Genomic DNA, 22,651 nt, shown 5'->3' on the forward strand with positions numbered 1-22,651 from the left:
TCTGCAGGGTGCATCCCAACAATGTAATATACACAAAGAGCACACAAAACATATGCCACCCTCAAATCCATTGTAAGAGTAGTAATCATAGCACCAGCTGTGCTCCACACCATTAAAAGACCAAAAGTTCTACTGCTCCCCTCTCTGTAGTTACCTCCCATCAGATACCCTTCCCCTTCAGCAGTGGAAAGAAGAAAGAAAAATACACTAGGAAGCCAGGCTATACAACTCTAGGCAAACTTATCAGAGCTTTCAGATTTTTTGCTTATAAAATGGGATCTGCATAGGAATTTCCACTGTGGCACGGTGGGGTTAAGAATCTGACTGCAGTCATTCAGGTCACTGTGGAGACAAGGTTTGATTTCCTGGCTTGGCACAGTGGGTTAAAGGATCTAGCTGTTGCTGCAGCTGTTGTATAGGTTATAGCTGTGGCTCAGATTCAATCTCCAGCCCAGAATTTCCATGTGCTATGGTTGTGTCTATAAAAAGTAAATTAAAAAAAACAGGATCTGCAGACTAGCTCGTGAAGTCTGTGACACTCAAAAGACAAGTATGATCTGTCCTTGGGTTCTCTTTGGCCTAGATCCCCTCCTATTAGGGCACCCAAGCATTGTGAGACGCTTCCCACCTACCCTGATGATGGCCAGTCTCGACCCTCTCTCTTCCTCCTCTTCCCAAACACCAACTACAAGTCAAGTTTACTTGTATATGTTGTTAAAAACAAAACTGGGGAGTTCCCGTCATGGCCCAGAGGAAACAAATCTGACTAGGAGCCATAAGGTTGCAGGTTTGATCCCTGGCCTCGCTCAGTGAGTTAAGGATCCGGCATTGCCATGAGCTGTGGTATAGGTCACAGATGTGGCTCAGATCCAGCGTTGCTGTGGCTGTGGTGTAGGTCAGCAGCTGGAGCTCCAATTAGACCCCTAGCCTGGGAACATCCATCTGCCACAGGTACAGCCCTAAAAAGCAAAAATTTAAAAAAAAAATTGATTGAGTACATTTTACAAATCTGATTGGCTTTCTTCAGTGATTCACAAAGCAGGCAGCATCCCAGATAGAAAGGACCTCTGAGGTTCTGTACAGAATGAGAGGATTTATAGACAGAAGGGGGCAGGACAAGGAAGTTACCAGCAAAGAGTGGGTTGTTTGTTACCTTCCTTTGGGGGACAGCCAGGGTCTCTCAGGCAGATGACCTCACTGGTGCCTGCCAGGTAATTTCAGATTGACTGATTGAAGATTCTACTCCTGGGAGAGGCTGAAAGTGTAATGAAGTTAAGTATTAAGGCTTGGTTTGGTGACCCATGTTAGCAAAAGTGACCCCATTCTGAGCCAATTGTCTTTTTATCCCCTAAACAATGTATATAGTATATTTATTTTTATTTATAGTCTAGCACTAAACTTTCTTTTCTTCACTGTTTGACTTGAAGTTTAAGAAATGGTTGCATTTTAGCTGTAACATTTTGCTCTGTGTTTTGCACTCTCGCGGTGACACTTATTTGATATCTTTGTTTAGGACAGTCACGATGGGATGTATATAGCAAAATAGCTATCTGGAGAACTTGAAAGACACTCATTTGTGGCCCTGAGCTCTTCTAAATAAGCCCTGGGCTCTGCCTGGGAAGTAGGGTGGCCAGGTCTCCTCACTGTGAGGGAGGGTCCCCCGCTTCCCAATCCTCACCCTCCCATCCAGCCCCAGGTTCCAGCCCCACTGCATGCCAATCTTCCTGCCTTCCTCCCAGGCTTGCTCACTTGTTTTGAATGCTGTGGTAAATAAATTTTTCTCAAATGGAAGCCTGCGCAAATCTGGTCTGGACTGGAAACCACGCAAGGTTTTTTAAAAAACCAACTGGAGGGACTAGGATTAGTTTGGTTTCTATTTTCATGGTGTACTGACAAGCCCTAAAAGAAAACAACATAGCTACCCTGAGAGCAAACACTCGTGTTTCTAAGAAAACTTGAAAACTGACACTGATCAGCACCTGAGCAATAGACTCTCCTTCCCTGTAAGTTAAGGTGAAATTCCTGGAGGCCATATTTCATCTTTCATACCTGGAAGATAAGCATTCCTTATCTCAAGACTCTGACTCCTGTGCTTTTCAGATGCTCTTGTACAAGTTTACTTCTTTGGCAAACCAGCCATGGCTAGAGAGTCACATATGAATTTGAGGCACGAAATACCGCATTTCCCATTTGAGGGAGAGCTTGTTCTCTGCATTTGTCTCATTGGATCTGAGACATAGGAAAGCTCAAAAGAGTTGTCAGAAAGGTTGGAGTCATGGGAAAAATATTGCTAAGGGCCAATGCCTACCCACCCCCGCCCCTGCCCCCACCCCCAACCCTAATAGGAGAGAGGAGTTTGAGTTTGACATCATGCAAATCCCTTGGAAGGCAGGGCCAGGTGGAGCTTGATATGGACTTTGCATCTTTGCTGAAAGGTTAAGGAGCTCCATGGTGGCCTGGGTCATGTCTCAGAGTGCAACAATGTACTCCCTGTCTGCTCCTGTCTGTGAGTTTACTCAGCAAAAAGCTGTATCTGCATTCCTGCCACAAAGAGATTCCCAACTTTGATCTTTTATCAACCTAATTAATCATTAAACTTATATTTTCATTGAACTCTTTGTTCTGTTTCAATTTCTGTCTCTCCTCTCTCCCTGCCTTCCTCTTTCTCTCCTTTTCTTCCTTCCATCTTTATTAAGAGCTTGTTTTTAACAAATTGGTGTCACACCAAGGGTTTGTGAGGTAGGCCCAGCTTTGAGCAAAACTGTGAGTTGGAGAGGTTTGATTCCAAAGGTCCTCCTTTCCTCCTTGTCATATTTCTCGTCCTATAGGAGGCCAGTGCCTCTGTGCTGAATTCTAGTTTTCCAAACAACCTTTACCCTTACTATCCCACTTCTGCATATCTTTGCTCACATTTTGTCTTTCTCCAAAATCACTACCCAGGAGTTCCCTGGTGGCCTAGTGGTTAAGGATCCAGCATTTTCACTGCTATGGCTCAGGTCACTGCTGTGACCTGAGTTCAGTCCCTGGCCTGGGAACTTCTTCATGCTGTGGGTGTGGCAAAAAACAAATCACTACCCAAGACTCATCAAAATGATTCCATCTTTTAGTGCAAATCAACTTAGTAAAGTGAAGGATAGAATAACAATCTATATCAATACTCATGTGAAACTGCCTCAAATCCCCCCTTCCCTCAAATTAGTCAGTACTGCTTCTAATTTGAGATGATGCTATTGATTTATTGATGAGATGTGTGATTAAATAAAATCCAAACATAATGGAGAAAGATAATAGACTGGAGCTTCCTAGAGGGTGCTTCTTAAAAGCAGTGGATCTTCAAATTAGAGGTTTTATAGATCTATCAATTATTCCCCCAAAGTTTGTATATTGTTAAAGAATGCCTTATGTGTTCTATTTTGCCAAGAAAGCACATCTTATAAGAACAACTGCCATTAATTAATTTGTTAATTCAAGAAATATGGATACCTACTATTTTGGGGTCTGCTGCAGTTACGGGAGGTACAATGATAAAGAAAGGAGATAAGCTATACCTTTTACAGACTGCACCTCTTAAAGTGTAGACAGCAACTATATAGGAACAACTGATAGAAGCTAGGAGGGAAATTTAAGCAAGAAATTAGATCAAATGCGACCAAGAGGGTAGTTTGTATGCGGAAGTCAGTTAAGACCTGAATGATAAAGAAGACAATAAATATACTAATAGTAAGGAGCTAGGCCTTCCAAGATCTGGAGGAAGGACCATCTAGGCAAAGAGAATAGCATGTGCAAAGGCCCCAAGGTGGGAATGAGCTTGGTGTAACTGAGAAACATGGAGGTAAGTGGAGATGAAGTAAAACCAACAAGGATATTGTTAGGAGGTAAGGTCAGAAATGTAGGCAGGGGTCGGGTTGCATTTGGCTTTGGAGCTCCTGCTGGAGTGGTTGAATCTAGTTCTAGCTGAAGTGGGAAGCTAAGGACTGGGGGTGATCCCCCAAATGATCTCATTTGCATAGTCTAACTGATCATTTAAAGGCTGGTGGAGAATTGACAAAAGAAGAAAAAGTTGAAAGACTATAATCTAGGAGTAAAATACGATAGCTGAACAGAGGAAAGCAAGAGGGTCATCTGCTATTACCATTACTTAATAAAATATAGGGTAGATGAACATCCCAAACGTCAAGAGTGAAGGTCAGTCCTTTGAAAGAAAGAACAAGTGACGAACATCCCAAAAATCAAGAATGAAGGGCAGTCCTTTGAAAGAAAGAACAAGTGACAAACATCCCTTGACATAATACAAACATGTAGAGGCATAGTGTTTCTGCATTAAAAATGAGAACTAAAGCAAAGCTTTACTTCACAATTCTGCTCTGCATGTTCTTGTGCTTTTGATGTACACTGCTCAACTTGGGACTGTATTTAAACAGTTCAAGAGGATACAGAGGCAAAATATCCATTGTTTTCCCAGTCATGGTCAAGACGTGGTTTTGTTACTGAACCAAATTTGGGTCTGCTCACCTACTCACAGTAAAGCCAATCTACTGACATGAGGTCATGTTGAAGGAAAGTGCAGCATTTTGCAGGCACCAAACAAGGAGTCCAGGTAGCTGGTGTTCAAAAGACCCAAAGGTTTTCAGAGACAGTTTTTTAAAGACAGGATGAGGGAGGGGGCTTTCAGGATGTGTGATCAGCTCCTGGACATTCTTCTGACAAGCTGATAGGTAATTGGGAATCAACATCATCAACCTTCTGGTTCCAGTAGGTCTGGGGTCTGCATGCTTGTGGGCCACCCAGAGGGGGTTTTAGTATCTGCAAAACAGCCCAGAGGACATGGCTCAGAATATTATCTCTATCGCCCTTGAGGAGGAACTAAAGGCCCTTGACTTTTTTTAATGGCTAAAGTATTATTATTTTGTTTTGCTATTTTGTCATGCTTGACTGCTTTCTTTTGTTTCTGCATTTGCTCACTTCTCTGATGAAATTTATTCTTTGGAACTCAGGGAAGGTCTAGAAGGCTGAAGTTTCCTACAGGCAGGAGGCAGATGGAAGACATGGCAGACATGTCCTCAGAAGGCCCCATGGTGTCCTGCTCTGTTACAGTTTCAATGAAGTATGTTAAAACTATACACTAGGCTCTTACTTTACTCAATTCAGAATACTCGCAGGAGAGGGAGGGAAGCTGAGGCACAATAGCTGTGGTACCAAAGCAGGCTGCAGGCTGCCTGGATGTGCAGTGCAAGCCTGGGGGCCATGCACAAAGGGCGTCAGCAGGCTTAGAACTGATTAGGGGAAACTCACCTGTCCATACACACTTCCTGACCTGGCTGCAGGCCAGCTGTGGGAGCCCCAAGATTGAACACATCTGTTAAATGTTTTCATTTTCTGCCCCCCTTTGAAAGGTGGGATAAGGACGGACTGAAATGATGTGGTTCCTCTTGGTTCCATTTCACTCTAAAGGGAATTTGGGGCTAGTGGAGGTGAGGTGGGAGAATGCTTGTAGCATCATACAAAAATGTACCTGGAGGGGGATGTTCTCTAGGACAGCATCTTGTAAAGGAGGTGACAAGAAGGGCCACAGTGACAAAAGTAGTTTGCGTCATCACTGTTAAAGCTCATGTCAGCCTAGAGTTAGAACATTGTAAATCAACTATAGTAAAAAAAAACCTAAAAAACAGAATTATAGCAAAAGATAGACTTTCTTGAAAACCTAATATATTTCACATGGAAGTGAAATGTCATTTTTAACTAAGAGTCTCATGTTAAATGCTAGACATTCAGATTTTTAGAAACTCAATAAAACATTGGTGGCTAGACTAAATACTTTTAGTAATGCACACAAGAAATAATTTACACCATGTGGCTATACATATTTGCCACAGGTCGTTTACTTTACTGTTATAAGGTGTTGGCTAAAGTAAATTTAATTAAATCAATTTCTCTATTTTTTACAACTATGGAAATACCAATTGTCACTAAATAATCAGTGATGCATGGCATTTTAATCATCCATTAATCATTTCCTTTATAAAATGAATGCCTCAGTCTGAATGAATTTAGTTTTATACCGTTTGTTTTAGAAATGAATTTTTCGTAGGCCCACTTCTCAATGACCTAGGACTTTCTTAGCTGTCTTGATTCATAATCAACCGATCACCTTTCTACCTGGTTCCTGTGGTATGATTTCTTCTTTGCAAAGCTATTCAAAGATAAGTAGTGGGCTACTCTGGGTTTGGAAACCTTTCTCCACTGGGATATAAAACTTAACTCTGGTGAGTTACTTCTACAACTACAATAATGTTTCTGTTTCTCAAAACTCACTAGACATTCTTAGGAAAATGTGGCCAGGCGAGAAAATAAAGTTGTATTGCCACCAATGAGCTTGGTCTTATATTTTACATTGCTATTACATTTTTGTTGTGGGTGACCTCCAGCTGGCCTCTTATCTTGCAACTGCCCCATCTCTGTGACCTAAAAGACAATAAGTTTTCTCCAGTTACCAAATCTACCCTCCCAAACCACGTCCCCACTTCCCATCTAAGCTCTTTTCTCATCTCCTCCCCGCCTCTGGATGACCAGCCACTGGGAGCCTCATTCTCATGAGGACTTTCTAGATGGATCTGCTTTCTGTACCATCAGAAGGCTGAGAGCACACAGTGCCAATATGACAAAATTGTAACTTGAGCTGTTCTGTAGCACTGAAGGCCTCTTAATTAACCAGGGTTTCTGTTATTTCCCCTACCCATCCATCAGAAGTAACCTTCTGGATTGAATCCTAACAAAAATGTGCACAGATTATTAATTTTAGAGTCAAAAATTTTGTTTTTTAGAAATTAAAGTATTAAAGTATAGTTGATTTACAATGTTGTGCCACTTTCTGCTGTACATCAAAGTGACTTAGTCATACATATATACATTCCTTTTCTTATACTATCTTCTATTATGGTCTATCCACAGAGACTGTATACAGTTCCTGTGCTGTACAGTAGGACCTCCTTACTTATCCACTGTAAATGTAATAGTTTTCATCTACTAACCCCAGACCCCCTGTCCATCCTACTCCTCCTCCCCTCCTCCTTGGCAAACACAAGTCTGCTCTCCTTGGAAAGACACAAAACTTTAAAGCATCCCCAGTGAAGCTTTACAGACTACAACTGTGGCTGACAGGATGGTGCCACCTGGAAGAGCATAAAGAATTTCACAGTCTCATTCCTTGAGCTGACTCTTGAGATGTCCTGGAATGAAGGTTTGGAAACCACAAGTACATCATCAGACTACTGTTATTGGTCCAACAGAAGGGTTTAGGAAGAGAGAAACTTGGAGAGGTAAGTAAGAGCCAGGCCTTCCTTGCCATGCTAAGGAGTTTAGTAAAACAGCATAACTCAGAATCACCAGGTAATGCACTGAGACTAAAGTATTTCCTACAACCAGGCATCGTATTCTGAACTTAGTTAATTTAGATTCGTCAATTTAATTACATACCTATCCCCATAGTAAATACATCTTAATAGAGGGTTATGATCTTTCTGTGGCTAGCAAAATGCTTGATATATATTAGGAATTTAATATATCTTATGCAATTGAACTACCCCTAATTCTGTTACCAAAAGCATGGATGTCATTGTATGTTTTGGTTTTAATGGGCTTCATTCAGTGCTTACCTTGGAGAATCTGAGTTGTGATTTTTACTCATGGGTTATAGATTTTATTCAATTGTTGTGGTTACTAGCAAAATTAAGCCGTATAAGACTATTCTGTGATTTTGTTTTTAAATAAAGATAAACTACCTTGGCTTCTAATTTTACTACCAATACTGTATTCCAACATACTTATTTTTAATCATATTAGAGGTTATAATCATAAAAAAATCAGCATTTCATATAAGACTTCCATGAGAAGCAAATAAAAAATGGTACCATTTGATCATTGTAACAAATTATCATCAATTTGATGGCTTAAAACAACAGAAAAATTCCTCTCACCATTCTGGATGCCAGACACCCAAAATCAAGTCAGGCTGGGCTCCTCTCAAGGCTCTTAGGGACGGCCCTTCCTTCTCTTCCAGCTTCTGGAGGTTCTAGTCACTTCCTGGCTTGTGGCCGGATCACTCCAATCTCTGCTTCCATTTTCATGTGGTCACTTTTTTCCTTCTCTTCTCTGTCCTCTTAGTGTCTCTTCTAAAGATACTTGCCCTTGGATTTAGTGCCCACCACATAATACAAAATGTTCTCACTTGAAGATCCTTAGCTAAAAAACATCCTTAAAGACCCCTTTTCCAAATAATATCATATTCACAGGTTCCAGGGTTTGGGGTATGCCTGTATCTTTGGGGGAGACCACAGGTAAACCTACCATAATCTTGACATAAAATATTAAAACTCAGGTGTTTCTCCCCTGAAACAGTTTCCAACTAGAAACTTGATTTTGAGAGATTGAAAACCTACAATCTTCATTAATATCAAAACTCTCTAAGTATAAATCTGTAAAAGAAAAGGATGAGTATGTTCAAGACGGAAAAGTAGGTATTGGGGGGTAGGAGGTGGAGGGCAGATAAAATACTTAGAACTGTAATTAATTTTAAAATATTTAAGAATACAGGGTAAGGAAGATTGACATTAAAAATGGAAAGCCTTTTGCTTGCCAAAAATATGTTTTTGCAGACATATAGTATTACAGACCTGCTTTATATATTTATGTAGCAATTTAATAGGAGCCAAAAATGTGGTCAATATCAATGGAACTTTTCTGTTTTAACTTGGCATGACTTTATGTGTAAACTGACCGGTTTTCACAGTTACTTAAGCATATTTAAATTGGGAGAACTACTGAGACCCCTAAATCCCCCCTTTTTTTCATTAATTTTGATATACAAAAGTCTATCTATACTGTACTATGTGGTCAGAAATGGAGCCCACACCAGTTACTTGCAAATGTGATGAATGAATCAAATTAGTCCTCCTACATATATTTCCAAATATTATTGAAGGTTTCACACTGTCTCTTTTAATAATCTCCAAAAAGTTTTCTTATTGAAGGGGACTTCTCCTCGGTGGAAACATTAGGGGGGAAAAATTGAAATGTCACATAAAATGCTGAAAAAAAATCCTAATGTGGGCTTCTCCAAATTTGCATTCTTGCCTATCAATATGGGCAGAATCTCAAGAAGGCTCTTCTCTCCCAGACAATTCTGCCTAAATACCCTTCCACCCCTCCCCCCAGCTCTGTAAAGATGAAGATGGCTGGTCTTTTCATCTTAGACTCAGTGAGTCATTCTTTATCTGTGAAACTTTTCTGGCTGCAGAGACCTCCCTCACCTGAAACCCTCCTTCTCCCCTGCCATGAATTGCCCCACCTCCTTTATAGCCCCTTACTTTTTCTCCTCCTTGGCCTGGCATTTGTGCTCTTTTGTTATAAAGCTGTGATTGTAAGACTGTAAGGAGCAGAAATTCACTGAGGGTAGCTCAAATAAAGGGTGAGGGTGTTTTATGGCAAGAGGCCAGGGATCGCTCTAAAAAGAAGCACACACAGCAGGAATTGAACCTGGGATCCAGGAGTCCCACAGGGAGCTGGGAGGCAGTTTCTTTGTTGACACTTATCTGATTCTCTGTTTCTTTATCTCTACTTGGCTCTTTTCTTAAATGTTTCTTTTTCTTCTTCCTTACACTGAAAAGTGGCCTCTGCTGAGGAACCATTTTTTCTGTGACTTCTGAAAACATTATCTGGCCCAACTCCATGTCATAAACTTTCACCCATATCATAAACTTCCTGATGTTTTTGATTGGTTGACTTTGAGTCACGTGTTCAAAACTTGTCCAATCAAATCCACCCACTGGGCCCCAGCATTTTCCCCAGTCTCCTTTCCATGTACCTCCATCTGCTGGGAATTTCTCCCAATTACCCAATACATTTGTCTCCAAGGACATCAATATAGATATATCATTTACTTTTGCCCCCCCGAAAACGTATTTTTCCTACTCTCCAACTAGAATATGTATATGTTTAAAGCAGATGAGTTGTTTTTGTTGTTTTTTTTTTTGTCTTTTTATCTTTTTAGGGCCTCACTGGTAGCATATGGAGCTTCCCAGGCTAGGAGTCTAATTGGAACTGTGGCCCCCGCCTATACCACAGCCACAGCAATGTCAGATCTGAGCCACATCTGTGACCTACAACACAGCTCACCACAACACTGGATCCTTAACCCTCTGAGTGAAGCCAGGGATCAAACTCGAAACCCCATGTTTCCTAGTTGGATTCGTTTCCACTGAGCCACAACCAGAACTCCCGGAAAAGTTTTATGTTACTTATTATGCCCATTACATTAAAAAAAAAAAATGGTTCAGAGTGATTATGTCTACTGGCCCCATTAGTCAGATTGCTGTTTTGTACAGAGACAAATTCGGTAAATCAATAAAAAAAACTTTCATTTGGCTGTATTAAGTCAAAGTCTTTATTGAATATTAGTATAGTGTTAGTAATTTCTATCAAATGTTACCTTATTTCAGTGGTTTCCCATCTTGAGAGTTTCTTCTTGAGAAGTTTGTTTCTCTTCCAGAAAAGTCAACTGTGATGTAAATGAAGAATTCAGGATTGCCAAGTCCCTAGGGATCAGGTCTCTGCTCTTACATAGGAGCCAGGGGGTGGAACATTTGCAGGGAAAAAATTCATCCCTCAGGGCCTCCATCTTTATGGTGAGCAATACCACGTGCTGGCAGAATGGCCACCCACCCAGGCACCCTTCCTAAAGTCATGAGCTGATGCTGAGAGGGAGGCCAACCCTGATATAGGTCTTTTCATATGATCTCTCACATAACTGAGGCTAGAAATCGCACAGTACTCTCTTCTTTTGGCTTAGATCTCATTGCCTGACACTCTCCTGAGAGAGTTACATAGAATTACCAGCGGCAAGGTCAGTGTTGGCCCAGGCATTGCCTTCATGCAAATTAGAAAAATTACCTCTTCTCTTGAAGATTAGAGAATTGCTATAATGTATAGATTTGTACTAGAACAAGGCCTTACCACTATTTGCTGGAGAATTGTCATAAAAACTATAAAAATTTACAGTGGTTATGTTGGGGTGCTCTTGTCTACAACCTACCCTATATTACCCAACAAGTCAAGAGTATTTTTACTACTGAATCCCTCAAAATCATCTGTTTTTTTCTACAAGCAAAATTTGAGGAAAAGGATAGAAGAGGCAACAAAAATACCCCAACAATGGCCATCAAGGTTAATGAGAAAGAACAGACTGAGAATCAAAGGTACCCTTCACAGTTGCACTAAATTCCCATTGAACTATATAGAAAAGGTAATTAATGAAAAGGCTGTCTTTGGATATATTTTCAGATATCATTGAATACACTGTTCTTCCATTCTAAGAGCTTGCAATCAAATGATCATAAGGACTCAAATATGAAAAGACACAAGGATCATTCTAGATTGCTTCCTATAAACTTGGGTAAATAGCCATAAACAAAAACTTTCAGTATGAGAAGAAAGGATGTTTAGAGGTAAATAAGGATATTTAAGAGTTTTTTTTTGAGTTATTTTTAAAAGGTTTCCTTTCTTGGAACAAGAGAAGAAGGAAAGAAGTTTGACTTTTGTTGTGTTGTGTTTGTTTTATTAGAAGAGTGGGCTGACCTGACATGGGTCCTAGCAGGCTCTAAATAGTTATTGCCAACTTGTAATGTGCAAGATGCTGCCATTACTTTTTATAGACCTTGCCTTCCCTACCTCTTTTTCCTACCAATCTTAGATGATAGGGATTTTATCTCTATGTCACATAGTAGGGATGCTCAGAGCAATGACAGAGCTGAATTTTAAGTCCAACTATAAGCTTGTGCTTTCCCAGAATTGCTGCTCCGTAGACTCAGCTGAATAATAATAATGGTAAAGATATTACCACATATAATGGATTTAATGTATCTCCTAAAAATTCTTATTATTTCAAAGAATTTCTATTTATTTCTCTTATTAAATTGAACTTTTAACTCCCACTACTTTGGAATGTTAGCTTGTGTTGAAACAGGATCACTATACAGGTAATCAATTTAAGATGAGGTCATCAGGATGGGCCCTGATCCAGTTTGAGTGATGTCCTTATTGAAAGGGAAAATTTGCACACAGGAGAATGTCATGGGGGTGATGTCAGCAAGCCCCCAGAAGCTAGGAGCAAGGCCTAGAACTGATTTTCCCTCCCAGCCCTCAGAAGGAACAAGCCCTGCCAACACCTTGATCTAGACTTCTGGCCTCCAGAACTGTGAGAAAGTCAGTTTCTGTTGTTTTAGCCACTAGTATGCACTGCTTTTCTACTGCTGGCCTAGCAAACTAATGCACTACAGTCTTAACTCCTATGGTCAGAAGCTAAGGATAAATACTCTGAATCTCATTTTAGTTGCCTTCCTATGATGTGAGAAGCTTCTTTAGACCGACCACTACAGGTTTTGAAAAGGGAAAGAGCCTGCATGGGATAAGTGATCCTTATTGGATGAGAACCAGCTTGGGGTTAGCTTGGCTGGGAGCTGAGGTGGCATAAACAGGACCCCTGAAAACTTAAAAAGCCTCTGCAGCCACATCATTTATCTAGCTGGAGTGCTGCCTTATGTTTAGCCATTGTTTCTACCTTTTATTGGAATGGGCAAAGCTCACTGAACCTGATGTACCCTGATTAAATTCCAAGCAGGATTTTATGGCATCTGTGAGCTTGCCAATGTTGCTGCCATGTCTCTTGGATTTTACATGTCTTGATGATTCAGTTATTCCTCCTTGATATCCCCATGGGCACTGAATGGGGAAAGTTAAGGTCAGAGAACATGTGAGAGAAAGAGGAAGATAGAGAGACTTTGTAAGTGGTGTTCTGGGTAGGAGGGTAGTGTATCTTTTTTGTGTATGGGAAAGTTTAGGTCTTGAAGAAAATCAAAGGTGTCTGGATGAAGATAGGATACTTTTCCATTTACACACAGAACTTCAATAATGATTTGTTTGGCAGTCTCTTTCCTGCTTGTTAACCACACGGCCAAATGATAACCAATACCATGTAAACTATGTGAAGGTTTTCCTTGGTCTTACCTATCCTGACCCAAACAAGCCTTGGATGTATTGTTTTCAAGGAAATCTTCAGTCCCAGCCATTATGTAGGAGCCTAAATGTCTTCTTCATAGTTTTCTTTCTTTCTTTTTTTTTTTTTCTGCTTTTTAGGGCTGCACCTTCAGCATATGGAAGCTTCCAGGCTAAGGGTTGAATTGGAGCTGCAGCCGCTGGCCTATGCCACAGCCGTGGCAATGACAGATCCAAGCTGTGTCTGTGACCCACACTGTAGCTCGTGACAATGCCAGATTCTTAACCCACTGGGCAATGCCAGGGATCAAATCTGCATCCTCATGGATACTCGTCAGATGATTAACCTGTGGAGCCATGATAGGAACTCCTGTAATATGTTTTTTGAGGGTCCTCCTCCAACATGGCACCTGGCACTTTTGTGAAGGAGTATCACTACTTATTATTGGAGTCATTTGCTGGGTTAGGATCATTGTTTCCAGAGCCCATGCTGAATGGGTCTAAGAGCTCCTCTTTTTGCTACACAAAACCTGTTTGGAGCGAACACTGTAGTAGTCCCAACATTAGTCTTTCAGTCAAAATGGTGTGTAGATGTTCTTGCTGGTCCTTTGGCCTGCAGCTCCCTCAGCCTCCAGCCTCCACTCCACACCTGCCTCTTTCCTCTGGCTAATGTGTATCCATTCTTAGCTCTTGTCTTGGATGGTCCATCTCCTCAGAGAATTTTCTTGGACCCTTATGTCTGAGTGTGGGGCCCTTGCTAGAGGTTGCCATGCATTCGACCTGCCATAGCCCTGTCTCACTATTTTGTAATGGTATCTTTACTCTGTGAACTTTCCTCACAGCCACTTTAAAGGCAGACTGGACCAAGTTGACTGGTACCTAATATAGTATCTGACTTCTAAAAGTCAAGCCAGAATATTTGGTGAAAGAGTGAATAAGGAATGCATAGCTCCACCTCACATTTATCAAATTGGGTGATTGCTTATGTGAATGTCCCATTATACAGAAATCATCTCAAAGACAGCAGGGCTCTTTCTAACATGTTTTTGTGTGTTGAGTGCCCAGTACAAGTCCTGGTCACAAAGTGGTGCTGAAAGAAAAAAATAATCCTGTGGGGACCAAGATCCCTTACAAGAATCTCTTACATCACCTTTCATCACGTTTCTTGGCAGACCTCAGAAGGAAGGAGAAGCTCTGATATTTGATTTGTTTCTGGATTTCTTCCTACTTCTAATGACCTTCAGATGAAGCTTAGCAATTTTCCTTCCCAGTATTTACAGCATCGAGGTTCTCAGTGGCCCTTTATTTTGCTTTGTAAATAGGAACATGACTTAGGAAAGATTCCCATGGTGAAAAGTTTGAGTGAAGTTGTTATTTATTCATTTCTGTTTGTTTTGGAGGCTAGGTTAACAGAATTCCTGAAACAAGTATTAAAACTAATACTTTTATAAATATCAAAAACCAGCTGGCTCTATATCCATCCACAATGCTGCACTAACTCAGTGTGTAAAATGAATGTAATTTATGTGTGGTTACAAACAGCAACAGTTCCCCAGATATTCCAGATCCATTTTATAGAGTTGAAACATGCTTGGGGTTTGTTGGTAATTAAAACTGCAAGAATTTTTTATTAACTGTTGCTCACAGTTCAGTGGTTCTCTGAATATTTCTAGAGCCTCTGGTGATGACTGCTAGGCAGGTGCAGATGAACGTGAAATAATGTGCATATATAAGCACAGTTTTGATAACCGAACGATTTCGTGTGCTCAGCTGAAGTTCAAACAACTTGGAACAAAGAGGTGGAACCAACAAGGTCTCAAAATGATGGTGGATGTAGGATTTTGATGAGGTCAAACTGAGTTGATTACGCAATGGCTCAGTTGTTTCTACCCGAATCTCTAATAAAGTAAGCATCGTGTATAACCCCTCTTTTGGAAAGCTCTGTTCTGAACAATTACATCTTGGGTGTAAAACCCATATGTCTAGTTTCCAAAAAGAGGTGGTTGATTCGAATGTGGACAGGCAAGCTCTTGATTCAGCAGACCAGCCTCTTTACTGACTGACTGTATAGCTTGGTTTCTGTTCTGGGACAAATCTATTTTTTACTAAGAAATTTTTCTGTAAAACGATCAAAGTATGGAAACTACAAGGTCAGTTTTAGGCTCTGTTGCTATCTAAGAATGCCATTTTATGTGCGTCTTATGATTTAATAATGTACATAATCTCTCCATATTCTTGGAAGGCTTTAGTGAGCTTGATTCTCCCAAAGCTGAATTAAACTGTTTTGTTTATAGACTGAGTGTAATGGACCTTTGGGGTACATGTTAAGAGTTTGGGAGAAAAAAAAACCAGATTTCTGCACTTTGATAGATGGACATAAAAGCTAAAGTAAATGTATTAGATTTTAAACTTCTTAAGGGGAGGCAACACTCATTCAATCCATAAATAGCTACTGAGGATCTGAGATGAACTAGCCAGTGTGCCAGGCTTTGAAAATATAAAGAAAAACAACAACAAAATGTAATCATGATACAGTTATAGTCCCTGTAGGTAGTTCTCTATCTAATGGGGAAGATGGAATCAAAGACAGCTAAATACATTCTTTTTTAACTGGTATAATATTTGAGATATGCACTTAGCATAGTGACAAATCAGTTCATCAGTGTGTGTAAGGTGGGAATGAGTTTTGCAGACAGAGTTGCCTGACCAAAGCCATGAAGGTAGAAGCTAAGAAGAGCCTAGCTGGCAAAGGGAAGCTGCAAGCCATTTTAAGTTTAGCCTTAATCATGTTCATAATCCATTCTAGTTGAGCCTGGAGCATTATGTAGTGTCAGGTCTTGGAGGGCACTGTCTGCCTGGTGAAGGACCTTAAATTTTACTTCTGAGCAAAGGAAGAGCAGTGACCTGAGTCACATTTCCTTGAGGTGGTTTACCCTGGTGATTCTGCTGAAGATGGATGGTAGCTAGCAAAATCAAGTCAGGGACACACATCAGCAGCCTTAGTGAATCTGGGCACTGGGTACCTGCTGTGTGGATGGTACAGATTTAGGGGATGTAGGGGAGGGAGGGCAGGAGAGATGTATGGGAAACTAGACTCCCAGGTTTGAAACTTGGGCGACCAGATGGATGGTGGGGCTGACAACTAGGAGGATGCAGAAGAAGTAGGTTCCATGGGAAATAAAAACGTGGGGATTTTTTTGTTTGGTTGGGGTTCTTTTTTGTTTTGTTTTGGTGGGGCAAAGCTGAGTTTTTAAAAAATTTTTTCAGTTTTTTTTTCAAAAACTTTTTTTTGATACATTGAATTTGATTTGTCCATGGGTCAGTCAAATCAAATGTCCACTCTGTGGTAAGATATACCAGTCTGAGTATCAGGGTGGATATCTGGACTGAATATTTAGACTTGGAAGCTCTCAGGAAGTGGACAGTAATGGGCCCTCTGATGGAGGTGGAGTTCTCTGGAGGAAGAGGGGATTGAGTACAGCGAGAAGAAAACATGGAGGCCAGGGACAGAAATATTCAGAACGTCAACAGAAAAGAAGGACGTATCTATTTCTAGGCAGTCTCAGGGGCACAACACAGGTGTGTCTAAAAATTTTAATAAATAAAATGACTAAATTATCCATAAAGAAGTTGTGAATGAATGAATGAAAGTTAAAATGTACAAGTAGATAAAGAAGTTTTAAGGTAGAGGTTCTTATATCTGAGTATATAATGGAATCACCAAAGTGACTTTAAAAATGATCAGTGAGGAAGCCCCACTCCCCAGAGATCTGACCTCATTATCCTGGGGTGGCAAAGATAGAGGTACAGCCTTCTGTGTGTGTGTTTGTTTGCTTGCTTGCTTGCTTGCTTGTTTGTTTTTATGGCCCCACTTGCAGCATAAGGAAGTTCCAGGCTAGGGGTTGAATTGGGCCTGCAGTAGCAGGCCTGCACCATAGCCATAACAATGCCAGATCCGAGCCACGTCTGTGACCTATACCACATCTTGTAGCAACACCGGATCCTTAACCCACTGAGACAGGCCAGGGATCAAACCCACATCCTCGCAGAGGCAATGTTGGGTCCTTAACCCACTGAGCCACATGGGAACTCCCTGTGTGCGTAGTTTTAAGTGTGCTAGTGATTCCACTGTGACACCAAGGTGAAGAGTTGCTGCTACTCTAGAGGAAACTAGAATCAGCTCGGGAGCACAAGGCAGTGGTAAAGGCCTGGCTGGAGAAGTGGAAAAGGAGCCAGGGAAAAGACTGGGAAATGTAGTTTTAGGAAACAGGGGACATAAGGATTAGAGAGAGCGTATTCCATAATAAACCAGGCAAAGATTTTTTCCTAAGAAATAATTAGCTGCAGAGAGCTGGGTTAGAAAGCAGAACAGATATGAAAATAGCTGCAGTCCGTCCAGACATTGAGCATGCATACGTGGCTCTCTGTCCTCTCTGATAGGCATATAATAGATTCGTTAAACCAGAAAATCAAGGAGACAGTCATCACTGAATGATACCCAGAACATTCCCAGGAGCTAAAATAGTCTCCACTTTAAAAATAGATGCCTCTGAGAGTTCCCTGGTGGCCTAGTAGTTAAGAATCTGGCATTGTCACTGCTGCAGCGTGGGTTCAATCCCTGGCCCAGGAACTTCTGCACACCATGGGTGCAGCCAAAAATAAAATAAAATAAAATAAAAGCCACTAGAAGCAGTCTTCTCCCTCCTGGGGCCTGAGGACTTTTGAACATGGATTTGTCCTGTGCTGTGTAGGAATGCATCCCCAGGTATGAACAACTGTAGACCTGGTTGCCAAGAATTGCCCAGAGGCCACAGCCTAATTTCTTTCCATAGTTTTTCTGATAGACCAGTGTCACCCTGTGAATGTCACTTCCCATTCTGAGTTGGATGTAAGTAGAAGTCCACTTCTATATTGAGGAGCGGATCAAGATGCTTCCAGTAGTCTCCAAGCAGGGGCGCTGTTCTAATTAAGAGATCATGTAGGCGGCCTGGAAGTGTTACAGTTGGCCCCAAGCCTTCTGGAGTTTGATTGCAGTTTCAGGATTCTGTTGTTGAAGGAACAAGCCACTAAATGTTCCTTCTGGGGAAAAAAAAAATTTTTAAGAGGTAATTTTGTATGAAAAGAATGTGGTGTGTTGTTCACCAGGGTTTTCTGGCAAATGAGAACAGAGAGAAAGAGAATAGTAAGGGCAGAAAGGTGGGCAAGAGAGAAAGCCTACACCTACATGAATAGATCAGCAAGCACAGGGCCATACATTCTTTTTTTTCCCCTCTTTTGGCTACCCCAAGGCACATGGAGTTCCCAGGCCACGCATCAGATCTGAGCCAAAGCTGTAACCTATGCCGCAGCTGTGGCAACATCAGCTCCTTAACCCACTGTGCCAGACCAGGGAATGAACCTGAGACCCAGTGCTGCAGAGACACCTCTGATCCCCTTGTACTACACCGGGAACTCCAGGGACCATACACTGTAATTTTTGTACCTCTTTTGAAAATACTGGTCCGGTTGGCTGTGGCATACCTCAGAAACATAAGGGTCTTCAGCTAATTACCAGCTTTGCATATTACAACCTGATTCAAGACCTTGATCTAGACCAGGAGGACCTTGTGTCCCCCATTGCCCTTTCATGCTGAGCCTCTGATAAATGCCAGAGCCTTAGGAACTGCCCCCTGGTACATTCTGCTCCTGACAGCTCTCAGGTTAGTCATGAGCCCATGCTTGGGACTGACGTGGGTGCCCATGTCCTTGGCTTCTCTGCCTCAGTTTATGAGGCTGACACCTGGGTAGGGGAGTTTGTCAGAGGTGACCAGATATAAGATGTCATGTGAACCCAGAAGTATGGCTTTGCTTGGATCTTAGGATACGCATGGCTCCCAAGAACAGGCCTCTTTGTAGAAATATGCTGGTGAGCTTTGTGGGTGACTCATACAGCTTAGGCGCCCCGTTCCCTCAGAAATCCTAGAATGCATCCCTCTACCATGTTCCTGGAGGCTGCAAATGATTATTGTACTAGTTGCTTCATAAGCAGTAGTATAAACTTAAATACCAAACCTCTTCATTTTTCCTTTCTTCCTGTCTTCTTTGGTCTCTCTCTCTTTCCTTCTTTCCCTGCCCCCTCCCTCCTTTCCCTTCCCTCCCGTCCTTCTGTCCTTCCTTTCTTCCCTCCTTCCCTCCCTCTGTCCTTCTCTCTTTCCTTCCATCCTTCCTTCCATTCTTCCTTCCTTCCCTTTCTTCTTCACCCTCCCTCCCTCTCTCCTTCCTTCCCTCCTTCCCTCCCTCTCTCCTTCCTTCCATTCTACCTTCCTTCCCTCCCTCCATCTCTCCTTCCCTCCCTCCTTCCTTCCTTCCTGTTTACTAGGTATTTACTATACGTCAGCTTTGGCTTAGGCACTGTGGATAAAGTTGTAAGCTGCAAAGGACATAGACATGTTCTTATGGAGTTTGCAGACCAGGGAGAACAGGGTGGCTGGCAAGGAGACAGAAGTGAATCAAATAATGTCCTAATGAAGGTATAATTATAAACTCATGCTAGTTCTCCTAAAGAAACAAATACTTGTCCATGAGGGTATATTAAAGAGCAGTGACTGGGGAATCTGAAAAGGCTTCTTGGATGAAGTTATTCGGAAGCTGAGATGTGATGGGTGGAAAGAATCCAAAAAGAGGAGGCAGCTTGTGTAAAGGCCCTTCAGTAAAAGGAATCATAAAGAACCTGGGAAGAGGAGCATGGGGCTAGCAGGGAGTGAGGGGAGAAAGAAGGGTTGAGGCGGGAGAGATGGGTGAGGTCGGATCATGTAGGGACTTGAGGGCTGCGTTAAAATCTGTGAGAAGATATTGACTGGTTTTAAGTGGAGGTGAGTGACAGAGTTTTGATTTGAAAAAAAAATTACTCTGATTGCTGTCTAGGGACACATTGGGGAGAAGGATGAAACAAAAGTGAGAAGACCAGTGAAAAGCTTATTGTTGAAATCTAGGCAAGAGAGGACAGTGGGTAAGATTAACCATGTTAGTGGGGAAAATATAGATGCAGTTAATTCCCAAGACGTCTAGCTTTACCATGTATAGTGTTGATTGGATTTGAGATTGAGGAAGAAGGAGAAGTCAGGCATGCCCCCGCTAGCCTTCTGTCCTGCAAAACTCCAAGAGGAGGACAAGGTTTGTTGTTGTTTGGCATGAGTGTACAGTGCACACCATGAGTTAATTTTGACTGTCTTAAGTCTGAATATTTTTGGAAAACTTTAGAACAGATGTTCACCAAGTACAGCCTCAAAGCTGACCTGTGAAATTCCTTCCTGATACACTCACATACAAGTCTCCTAGAAGTAGCTGTCCATCGCCCCCTGGAGGAACTTTCCACTTTGTAGCTTATCTCCACTGATGATAGAGCCTTACCTGGAAGCATGGTCCACCATCCCGTGAGTTTAATTTATCCCTAGAACCAGGGGATGTTGTGCTTCTGTCTCCAAACCCACATGTATATCTGTACCCAGTTTATCCTACCAGGGGCTGCTATGGTTTTACGAGTCATTTGGGGCAGTGGGAGAAATCCTGAGTGGATGAAATTGATTCCCAGTTGGACTCAGTCATCACTGGCTGTGTGACTTGGCCATTGCGATTTCGCTAGATCAATATTTCCTCCTGTGCGAGAGAAGCAGTTGAGCTAGACAGTCTGTAAGAGTCCTTCTGACTCTAAAATCTCATTGATTCTAATTTCTAATCTCAATCTGTACCAATCAAGTCCCTTGGGGAATGGAGATAAATGTTTCTAGGTATAGGGATTAATCTTTGGCCTTTTCAGAATCTGTCATGTTTGGTTTTCCCAAAGGGACTTTAAATTATCCATCTTTCATTTGTCAGCCTTAACCAGGTTACTTATCATTTCTAGCAACTTTTAAATAGGGAGGGAGAAATATTTTTCTTAAATGCCAGCTTTGACTCATGGGCCAGGGTTCCCTGTTGAGGATTTTGATGCAGCATCTTGGCTGAAAGGAGAAAGTTCCATAATTGACTGGTGATGTCTGTCATTGATGTCTGAAGGGAAGTGGTGGCATCTGAAATGTCATGTCTCCTCCCCACAGTTCTAAGATCTGGTTCCTCTATTTGCCCTGCCAATGCATGAGCACTCTCTGGTGGTTAAAAAAGTAATTGCAGGATTATACTTTCCCAAATTTATTCTAGAACTGAAATCTTGTATTGTTTTATTGTGTTGAATTCTAATGTCATTTCCAACAATTTGCTGGGATAGTGAGGGGGGTGGCTATATGTCTAGGTCACTTTGTTTACTGGTGAACACAGTTTTGCACTTCCTGTGGAAAATATACTCTCCTTTTCTGTTTTCAAAAGGAAAACCTAATGAAATAAATCTTTCTTTGTGGGTTGAAAATCATGTAGGATCTCAGGGTTAGTCTTCCAAACTAGTACTTCTCAACTTTAATGTACATATTTATCAAATGGGATCTTGTTAAAATCCAGATTCGTGGAATCTAATCCCAGAGATTCTGATTCAGTAGGTATGGATAGGTATTCTGACAAGTCCTTTGTCTGGTACCACACTTAGAATAGCTAATGTCTCAGGAGTTGCTGCTGTGGTATAGAGAGTTAAGGATCCAGCGTTATCTCTGCAACAGCTCAGGTTCAATCCCCAGCCTGGTGCAGTGGGTTAAGGATCCAGCATTGCTACAGATATGGAATAGGTTGCAGCTCTAACTCATATTTAATCCCTGGCCGGGGGAACTTCCATATGCCATGGGTGTGGCCAAAAAAAAAAAAAAAGAAAAGAAAAAAAGAATAGCTAATGTCTCAACAGCACTAATAATTGTACACAAAGATGGATGTAGATAATTTAGAAGAACCTAAACGTTTGGTAGTGAGGCCATACCTGAAAACCACTTACTTTTGACAAAAAGCACTGCTCCATAAATTCTTGATATGAATTTATTTGTATATGATTTGTTTCTTTTTTCCAAAGAGTAAAACAAATTTAAAAAATACCAATTGATTGAGGTCTTTGATTAATTGTATTCCAGATAGTTTGATTGGGCTCTTAGAACACTCAATACATACCACAAAATGTGGATGTTTAATTGTAACTTTTTAAAATTGTAATTGTTTCATTTTAGTACAAAAATGATACCTGCTCACTGTAATAAATAAGAAAGGCATAAAATAGAGAGTGAAGAATATCTTCTTCCAAACTCTACCCCTCAGATTTAATGACATCATTACTGGAGTTCCTGCTGTGGCTCAGTGGAAATGAACCCGACCAGTATACACGAAGATGCGGGTTTGATCCCTGGCTCTGCTCAGTGAGTTAAGGATCCAGCATTGCCCTGAGCTGTGGTGTAGGTCACAGACACTGCTCGGATCTGGCATTGCAGCTGTAGCTCCAATTTGACCCCTGGCCTGGGAACTTCCATATGCCACAGGTGCGGCCCTTTAAAAAAGTCATTACCCACTTTGAAGGGTTTGGTATGAACTTTCAGGCTTTTTTCCTGTGCTTATGTAAATCTTGTCTGTTTGTGTATTCACATAAATATACCAATAAATAATTTAGAAGGAAAAACAAATGCCTTTTCTTTTTCCTTTCTAAAAGTGGAATTGGTTTTTTTGA

At 41.3% G+C, this 22,651-nt stretch overlaps 1 protein-coding gene and 1 long non-coding RNA gene across 11 annotated transcripts in view; both read left to right on the top strand.

The window, feature by feature from the left end:
* NCKAP5 (NCK associated protein 5) overlaps positions 1-22,651 on the top strand; it is a 1,198,715-nt gene that overhangs the window by 363,787 nt on the left and 812,277 nt on the right. The window lies entirely within an intron of this gene.
* Positions 2,191-8,361, top strand: LOC146395783 (uncharacterized). Its single transcript, XR_014830601.1, has 2 exons — positions 2,191-4,185; positions 4,242-8,361. It is a non-coding gene; the product is annotated as an uncharacterized LOC146395783 (long non-coding RNA).

Source organism: Sus scrofa, chromosome 15, assembly GCF_054392235.1.
Source record: "Sus scrofa isolate SSC_HxYL_T2T_F1_AM1 chromosome 15, Sscrofa_HxYL_maternal_Yorkshire_Landrace_v2.0, whole genome shotgun sequence".
NCBI lineage: Eukaryota > Metazoa > Chordata > Mammalia > Artiodactyla > Suidae > Sus > Sus scrofa.